Source organism: Myxocyprinus asiaticus, chromosome 10 (genome assembly GCF_019703515.2).
Source record: "Myxocyprinus asiaticus isolate MX2 ecotype Aquarium Trade chromosome 10, UBuf_Myxa_2, whole genome shotgun sequence".
Classification (NCBI taxonomy): domain Eukaryota; kingdom Metazoa; phylum Chordata; class Actinopteri; order Cypriniformes; family Catostomidae; genus Myxocyprinus; species Myxocyprinus asiaticus.
In genome coordinates this window covers 65756-74924 of record NC_059353.1, presented here as the reverse complement: position 1 = coordinate 74924, position 9169 = coordinate 65756, and the positions used below count along the sequence as shown (strand labels likewise).

The window sequence follows — 9169 nt, the reverse complement described above, 5'->3', positions numbered from 1 at the left end:
AAAGAAAACTAGTGATACAAGTAGTCTTAAATATGGAATGTGAAAAAAAAAAAAAAATAAAAAATCTGATTATTTTGTCCCTCATTGCATTGTAAGGAAAATAATTTAAAAATGCATAATTTTTTTTAAACTTTATATAAGCTTGTGAATAGACCACAGTAAGTTTCTAGAGAACTTAAGGAGAGATGGATGGACAACTGTGGGCAGGAGGGCTTTATATGTCATAACCAAAGCCAGGCTATGCGGGCTGGCCATAGCCAGGTGCTGTGGGGTAGCCATTGCCGTAAGGCTGCTGTGGGGGTACTGCAACATTAGGGCTTGCAGTGAGCATCAGCTGGGGTGTGCCTAAGTAGTAGGTGGGATTTGGGACCATTCCACCAAGTATGAGATCTCTGGGCCTTACATTTTCTGACAAGCTGTGCCTCTGTAAGCTGCTCTTCTTCTTTCCTTAAAGACTCTGAAGCATCCAATTTATCAATCTTGGTGAGGTACTCCCTCATGACCTGGATGAAGAAGGGCATGTAGAAGTCCATGAGGTTGTGCCTCCATGCGGTCTCCAGCACCACATCGGGCCTCAGCAGGTCGTAGCAGGTGAAGAGACAGGTGGAAAAACACTCTTTCTTATCCTTCAGCAAGAACCACTGCAGCAGCTCCTCAGCCAGCTCTGTGTCTTTCGACTCTGAAGCGTACTGCATTGCATCCTTGTAGAGCTTGTCTTTCTTGCAGAGCTCCATGCTCTGCTTCCAGTGGTTATTGCCTTTGAACAAGTAGGCAGTGATTCGTCTGAATTCGATGAGTTCATGCTTCTTAAGGATTTGAGAAAGAGATATGTTGTCGAAGTTGTAATAGGCATCGATGGATGTGCGCAGAGCCTGATAATCCTCCTCTGTGATGAAGAGATTATTTAGTGCTTCATTTACAGCCTTGTTGTTGTGGTTCTGTACAGATCTCAGGTATGGTTTCACCAATGGCAATTGCTTGACCATGTTGACCGCACGAGTGTGGTCAAGCCAGGAGAGAGTACGATCAGCAGGTCATTCAGTAACAAAGGTTTAAACTCCAAATAGAACTGGACTGCTTTGTAATACAGCTCAACATTAGCCACCTTGGTTATGATGTCTTTGAACTGGCTCTCCTTCCAGGCATCTGAAGGATGGTTCATCATGGTGATGATGGTGTTGTCATACTCCTCATACTTATCATACAGGAAGACTAACTCTCCCCAAAGGTGAGCCTGCTCAGCTGCCCTCAAAACCTTGGGAATATTGACCCTGGACCAGAAGAGCTCCAGGTGCTCCCTCATCTTCTGTGGTTTAAATTTGGAGTAGAGGATGGCCAGTTCTGTGAACATGCCCATGTGAGCACGCTCCAGCCCCAGCGCTGCCTCCAGCATGGTGATCATCACGATCATGGTAGTAGTTGATGAGCTCTTCAAGTTCATCTGCATGAATGATAATATGCAATCCACATATCTGAGCCAGACAGAACTCCTTCCCATCAACACAGGCAAAGCAAACCTCTTTCCAGGTTCTTGTGCTGTTGGCTTTGCGGGCCCCATCAACAGCAGCCTGATACTCCCCAAGATGCCAAAGTGGATGCCAGGTGGCCAAAGTTGGAAACATTGTTATAAAGTAGTTTTTAGCTGCCTCATACATCTTCTCATCATAGCATCTGTCACCAACTTGTTGGATGTGTGCATTGTTTGGCCCATTGATAAACTCTTCTACTTCAGCCAGACGGTTAGTCTTGGCCAGGGCAAAGATCAGCTCAGTCTCCATAAATGATTCACAGGCCTTCTTTCGGGCCATCTGCAGAAATGTGACAAGGTCCTCTCAGTTTCCGCTTTGTGCTGCAGCTTGTCCCACTTCCATGTAAGCTGAGGGATCATCAGCTTTTATGTAGGAGTCAATGGCCTCTTTCACAAGACCTTTCTGCAGTTGTGCTTTAGCCAACTGTCTCCACACTGCCGGCTCATTACAGCGCTCAGCAAACTCATAAGCCCGGTCCAGATTCCAAATGTGTTCAATAAGAACCTGTACTGCTGATGTGTTCACATCAAACTTCCTGAAGATGGCAAAAGCCTCCTCAAAAAGCTCATTACTGATGGCGATGTTAGCGATGTCCGGGGCATCGTAGTTGTCCAGGCGGTTGATGTACTCCATGACGCGAGTGCAGTCAGCTTTGATGGCAGTCAGGATCAGAAGGTTCTGCAGGTTTCTGTGTTCACTGAAAACAGAGTTGTCCAGGACAATCTTCTCCAGGAGTTATATGAGGTCATTGGGTAGGCCAGTGGTTATGAAAGCTTTGACTGTAACAGAGACCTCCTCTGGGTCTTGGGTCTCAGAGAGGGCAGTCTTTACAACCAGGTCAATCAGAGGTCTCCTGTAAGGGTTGCTTTCCAGAAGCACGCTAGCCCATAGTTCAGGGTCCTTGCGACGCACAAGGTATCGGGACAGACTCTTGAAGAGGGAGTTCTCATTGCAAACATGGATGAGCTCTTGGTCACACTGTCCTCTTTCATAGGCCACACAGGGCAGGTGGGGGTCCCTCTTCTCGCAGTACTTGCCCACCACACGGTTGTCATAGTACTGGTTCTCTCTTAGGAAGTGTTCTGGGTTGTTGTTGTTGTCGATGTAGATCTTAGCCAGGGCATTATGAGTTGCAGGTTCTTTACAGCCCTCATGGATATGGGCCTCCAACCATGGAAGGAGCAGCTTCAGTCTGTTTCTTTTCTCCACCTCGGCCACCAGTTTGTCGGTGGAGAACTGGCCTCTCACCACCAGAATGAGGTTCTTTATGACATCCTCAGAGCAGTCCACATCCAGCAGACCTCCGATCACCACAGGTTGGGTTTACCTTCTGCACATAGATCTTTATGTATTTCTGCAGGTTGTTGCGATAAAAGTAGAGCAAGAGGTCATGGACAAAGTCAAAATGGTCGCACACAATGATGAGGGGAAGCTGGTCAGTCAGTTTAGCCTCCTTGAGGAAGTTTTCACACACTCAGGATCATAGCAGTTGCTCTCTCTGCAGATTCTCTCCACTTCCTTGATTTGGCCAGTTTTGCAGGCAGCTTGAATATATTTGAAATATCCTGGCTGGATCCTGGCTGAAGTTTACAATGGAGCCCAGGAAGTAGAACAGACCTTCAAAGCTCTTGAAGGACTCAAAAACTCTGTGAGTGACTGGGTGGAGAGCTGCTTATGATACTTGGAGGCCACCTGAACGCAGATCTGGAGGTTCTGCCTGATGTTAGCAGACAGCATGGATCTCAGACACTCTAGAGAGTCCTCCACTGACAGAGATCCAAAGAAGTTCACCAGCCACTCTAGGTTCAGCAGTTGGGTGTGGACCATGGCACGTTTAATGTCATATAGGTCAGTGTAGTGCTCCAGAGCTCTCTACAGAAGACCTGCCTTCTCACAAAGCTGAGCCACATGAGCCTGGTCATAGTGAGTGAACATCTGGTTGCCCAAGATGGCATCAGCCACCTGTGGTGCATGCATCAAGTTCATCTCCAGCAGAAAAGGACCCTCGGTGGGGTGGTTGTTCTTCAGGGCATCCAATAGGAAAGAAGTGCACTGCTGAATCAGGTTATACTCCATAAACATGTCCACAATCTGAGTGATGTCAGCCAGAGGTTTCTCATCCTGAACGATCATTTGAGAGAACTGCAGGCCTTGTTCTGGACTGATCCACATCACATTCCTCAACAGGAAGATCCAGTCTGGAGCGTAACCAACCTTTTTCACATACAGTACAATTTTCTGGAACTGCCCAGTCTCGGCAAAGCACTGAATAACTTTGTTGGGAACATTTGCCCTCAGATAGACACTGAGAGCAAGAGTTGGATCCACAGACTTCACTAAATCACCCAGCTCTTCAGAACACTCCAGCTTATCTTCCTTGAACCATTTCTCCAGGAGCTGTTTGCGACAATGCTGCAGGACTAGCCAGCAAAGCTTTTATGACTCAAACTTGTTCAGCTGGCCCTGATCCAACAGTATCCCAAAGTACTGCAGCAGGGGAGAGGTCTGACCAGGCTGGGCAGGAACACTCTGGAAGTGATGGATGGTGTCTGGGGTGCGCAGAATGCCCTTTGGTGCATTGGCAGCCACTTTGGCAGCCTCAGAGTAATTGCCGCCAGCAAAAAGGTTGTTGAATTTGCGTGCGAACAGCTCCTCGGCATCTGCCAAGTTGTTACGGACAGCCATTCTGAGGGCCAGGTCAGGGTTCTGCAGCACATTGGTGATGAAAGGAATGATGTTCTCTTCCTCCACACACACAGATAGCACCTGTCCCTTCCTGTTAACACCAATAATTCCAGAAGTGGCTTCATGGGGTGCGGTCACAAAAATGGTCTCTCCACTGATCCTGTTCATGTAGATGCAGGTGCCATTCTCAAGGTCATATAGATGGATGTAGCCATATTTGGTGATGAGAAAGACAACATCATGCTTGGAGATTATCTGAATAGCAACTGGGAAATCATTCTGGGCCTCTGGAGGCAAGAACACATCCACTGCTTTCTTTGGAAAAGGTTGATTACCTGACGGAGGTGTTCCAACCTCAATAATGTGCAACTTTCCTCCAGCTTGTCCCCGAACAGCAAAGCAGAATAGTGTGGATTCCTCAGCATTCCCCTCCATTTTGAATTGGGAAAACCCAGCAGTGTGGCCTTTGATTGGTTGCGACACCTTTCTGTCCACTGAGTAAAGTTGCATTGCAACCACAACCCGGTTTTGCTGTGCTGAAATTCCAATAAGGAGCAGCCATTTCTGTTTGGCGTCAGTGCGGTAGTTAATAATTTGACATCCAGTTAAACTGGAATGCCGGTCAAAGACTTTGATAGGCTGTGAGTCTCCTTCCATACTCCAGTGATAGACGGCATTATCTGTCACAAGTGCTACGGTATTGAGAGAGATCCACTTCCAAAATGTAACATCTTCTGTCATGGTATGGGCTTTCATCTTGCTTTTCATTTCAATGTTGAAAATTTGAAGGGTTTTTGCAGCTTTAAAAGCAATGACTTTGCTGGCTGGGTTCATTATGGCACTGTCTGCAGAGATGGGCCTGCGGATTGGCGTGTTTGGATCGCTCATGTCGATGATCACCACCTGGGCCTGTTCACCCACCTTCTCCCGGATACAGATGAACTTATCTGACTCATCGTGAGGGTGCTAAACCCAATATTTGCTGGGTTTATGCCCAGATTCTGGAGCTGCAGGTGCTCCTGAAAGCGGATAGGCAGGATCTGATTCATGGTTTTGGCTTTCTGCTCACAATCCTCCTGGCCAGACCCCTTGCAATATTTCTGCCTAGCTTTAGTGAGCGACGACCTCCTCTCCACGGACACCCCCGATTCAATACAAATCAAATACAGAAGTGCTGCGTATATTACACGGAGAATGCAAGTATCGTGTTTTCGTCGTGTCAAGCCAATCCGCCTGATGGTTGATGTTTATTTTTCCTATGCTCTCTGCACGGATTGGACTCGCAATGGTGGCAGAAACAGCCAGCTAGTGTTAATTCTAATCAATGTACCATTGATTTTAATAATTAATGATTATCTTTGATAATAATTAATATTCTATTGAATTTGATGGTTATCTTTGATTGTTGATGTGAAGGATTAAAAGAGCTAACATTGATTCAAATCAATGTTCTATTGATTTTAATAATTTATAATTATCTTTGATAATTATTGCTAATAACCAAACCCACTCCTGAACGTAGCGCACTGCATTTACTGGTGCCCCGTATGAGGCTTTAATGAGTTAGATTCTATTATTTAATTTAAATATTAATTAATAACTAAAGTAATAATTATTAATTATTTCTGATAGTAACACTGATCTAAACAACCAGTAAAACCTACACCTCCATTTTTAAAATATGGAGACCCTACAAAATGAAATTGCCCGATATGTCAAACTGGTGTCCTCAATTAAAAATATCCCCTTAAGGGTGTAAAGATGCAGGAGGCTTTTCGGAGACAGGCGTTTTTACTGCTGAATAACCTGGGGCAGGTGATCGATGTTGCTTGGAGCTTCAGTGTGGAGAGGACGAGCTGTGTTGTTTTTGCTAGCTTTGACACAATGCAGTGTTTTAATTGTGGTGAACACGGACACCAAAAGAGAACCTGCCTGAGGAAAAACACAACTGAAGCCAGTCAGGAGCAGGGTACTGATAGCAGGGAGGAGGCTGGGGATGTTGGGGGTGAGCAGGAGGATGAGTTGACTCTCCCATTGCAGCGGCAGCCGGAGACTGCAGAGACCAGGGAGCTGCCGAATGGGATGGAGCTGCCGACACCACGGTCGAGGCTGAAGAGACTCATCCGCGGTCTCTCACAAGAAGTTAATGAGAAAAAAAGGAGCTGCAGATCTGCTTAATGGTGAGCAGGGAACAGAGCAGAGACCCAAGCCTGGGCTGGAGGGGAGCTTCCAGTCTCAGGCAGGGGTGTCTGTCCCTCCTGAAATGGAGGGAGAGGGGAGCGGCACGGTGACGGGCTCCAACCCTGGTGCTGTGCAGGGCTCCTCTCTCTCTGAACACCAGCAACTGGAGGCAAAGACAGCGGCAGTGGTGACAGCTGTGGCTGTGCTGGGAGGAGAAGAGGAGAGTGGTGCTGTGGCGGTGGAGAGAGCCACAGAGGAGCGGACAGCTGTGGATGGTGGAACAGACAGCGAGGACGGAGCAGAGGAAATGGAGGGGGAACTCTCTGACTCCTCACTTATATCTGACATCCCCAATAGCCAACTCGTTAACAGGGGGAAAGTTTACTCCCTTGAAAAATTAATCATGGAGAATACGAAAGGAAAAAGAGGGGTTGAAATTGAAAACTTCTTCCCAGATCTGAGATTATTCATCCACTCAGTGCATATTGTAACATGAAAGGCAGCATTAGAAGAATTTGACCTGCAAAAAAGGTACAGTCATAAGAAATATGTACAAATTATAAAGAAAAATATCGCTAATGTTCCTTTTAAGTTTTTTTTTAAACTGTTTCTTGTTTTATTCTGTCAGTTTTATTTATTTTAGCTGCTATGGAAAAGTGTGTTTTTATCTCTTTTAACGTGAATGGCTGCAGGCTTTTAAAAGAGTGCAGCTGTGTGAGTTTTTAGAACACAAGCGGGCAGGGGTCACGCTGCTGCAGGAGACGCACTCGGACAGGGAGAATGAGGCGGCGTGGCTGGCAGAGTGGAGGGGGCAGTGTGTGCTGAGCCATGGCTCAAATGCCAGTGCAGGTATGGTGATATTATTTAAACCCAGCCTAGAAGCAACGATTTTAGACATTGAAGAGACTGAAAAGGGGAGGCTTTTAAAAGTGAGAGCAAGGTTGGGTGGCACTGTTTTTGTTTTATTAATATTAATGCACCAAATAAGGGGAGGGAACGAATTTTAATTTTTACCAAACTAAAGCAAGCTCTTTTAAGTATTGATGATGATGATGTGGTGGTAGTGGGAGGAGATTTTAAATGCACTATTGATTTTACAATGGATAGAAACAATGAGGAACCCAATCCCCAATCCTCATGTGAATTGGCTGCAGTTTTTCAGTTCCATGGCCTAGTTGATGTTTGAAGGTGTCTGCATTGCAACACAAGGCAATACACCTGGTCTCACAACAATTATATAGATCAAGGTTAGACTGCTTCTACACAATAAAATAACCTTAATAAATGCATTAAAGCTCGCATCATCCCCAGCAGCCTCTCTGATCACCACTGCCTGTTAGTTACAGTAATACTTACCCCTGACTCTCACAGCACCTCCTACTGGCATTTTAATGAAAAGTTATTATGGGACACAATATGTGTAAAACAATTTCATCAATTTTGGGACATATGGAAAAAAAATGCAGTATGAAAATATGAGGCAGTGATGGACATCGGCAAAACACAGATTAAGATCTTTTGTCAGCAGTACACACTCAACTAAACCGGGTCACTGAACACAGCAGTGAGAGACCTGGAGGATAAAATTCTCCAGTTAGAGAGCAGCCTTGACACAGACCACCAGGAGCATACCCTGCAAACCCTGAGGGAGCAGAGACACAAGTTGGGCAGCCTGCTGAAAGAGAGAGTGAAGGGGGCACTGGTGCACTATCGCTTCATGGAGCTCAAAGCTTCTTCTTTGGCTTGGAAAGAAGGAGAGCGGATGGCTGGCAGATGTACTGCATCCAGATACCTTGTGGCAGGATGCTGTACAGCTGGGAGGAGATCAGCAAGGAGGAAGTCAAGTTTTATACTGAGATGTATAGCAAAGAGCCATGTGACCAGCAGGAGACAGACCTGCTGCTGCAGGGTTTGCTCAGCCTGAGCAAAGATGAAGAACACACATTAGACAAACTATTAACATATCAAGAACTGACCACTGCTGTTACACAGCTTTCCAATGGAAAAGTGCCAGGCATTGATGGACTGCCAGCTGAATAAAAAAAAAAAAAATCTGGACAGAGCCTCCAACATAAAGAACTGCCCCTCAGCTGCAGGAGGGCAGTGGTCACACTGCTGCCCAAGAAAGGAGATCCCTGCTTACTTAAAACTGGAGACCTGTTTTACATTTTTTCTCTGATTTTAAAATAATTTCCAAGTGTCTAGCCAATAGACTCAAAATGTGTATAGGAGCTGTAATCCACATGGACCAAACATACTGTATACCGGGACATTCCATTTTTGATCATTTGCTTTTAATTAGAGTCTTTTATCAGTAGCCAATACATGTGATTTGAATGTCAGGCTGGTCTTTCTAGATCAGGAGATAGCATTTGACAGGGTTGACCACACATACCTTTACAAACCCTGGAAGCCTTTGGGTTTGGCCCTTTTTTATTTCTTATATCCAGCTTTTATACTTAAATGTTTTTAGTATTTTAAAGATCAACAATGGGCTGAGTCAGCCCTTCCCAATGTGCAGGGATATTAGGCAGGGCTACTCACTGTCTGGCATGCTCTATTTGCTGGCCACAGATCCTCTGCTGCATCTGCTGAGGGGTTGGCTGGGCAGTGCCCTCCTCACCCTCCCCTGTGCAGTGAAGGTGTCTGCATATGCAGACAATGTAAATGTGTTTGTGTGCATTGATGGGGACACTCAATGTGCATTGAGCGGGATACATTGGCTGCGGCCAGCAGTCGCATCTCCCCACTGATGAAGGGGGCAGGGGTTGTCA

The 9169-nt window shown here is 45.9% G+C and overlaps 1 pseudogene; it reads right to left on the bottom strand.

Moving 5' to 3' along the window:
- Positions 1-214: 214 nt before the first annotated feature.
- LOC127446821 (clathrin heavy chain 1-like) lies at positions 215-5263 on the bottom strand (annotated as a pseudogene).
- Positions 5264-9169: the final 3906 nt, after the last annotated feature.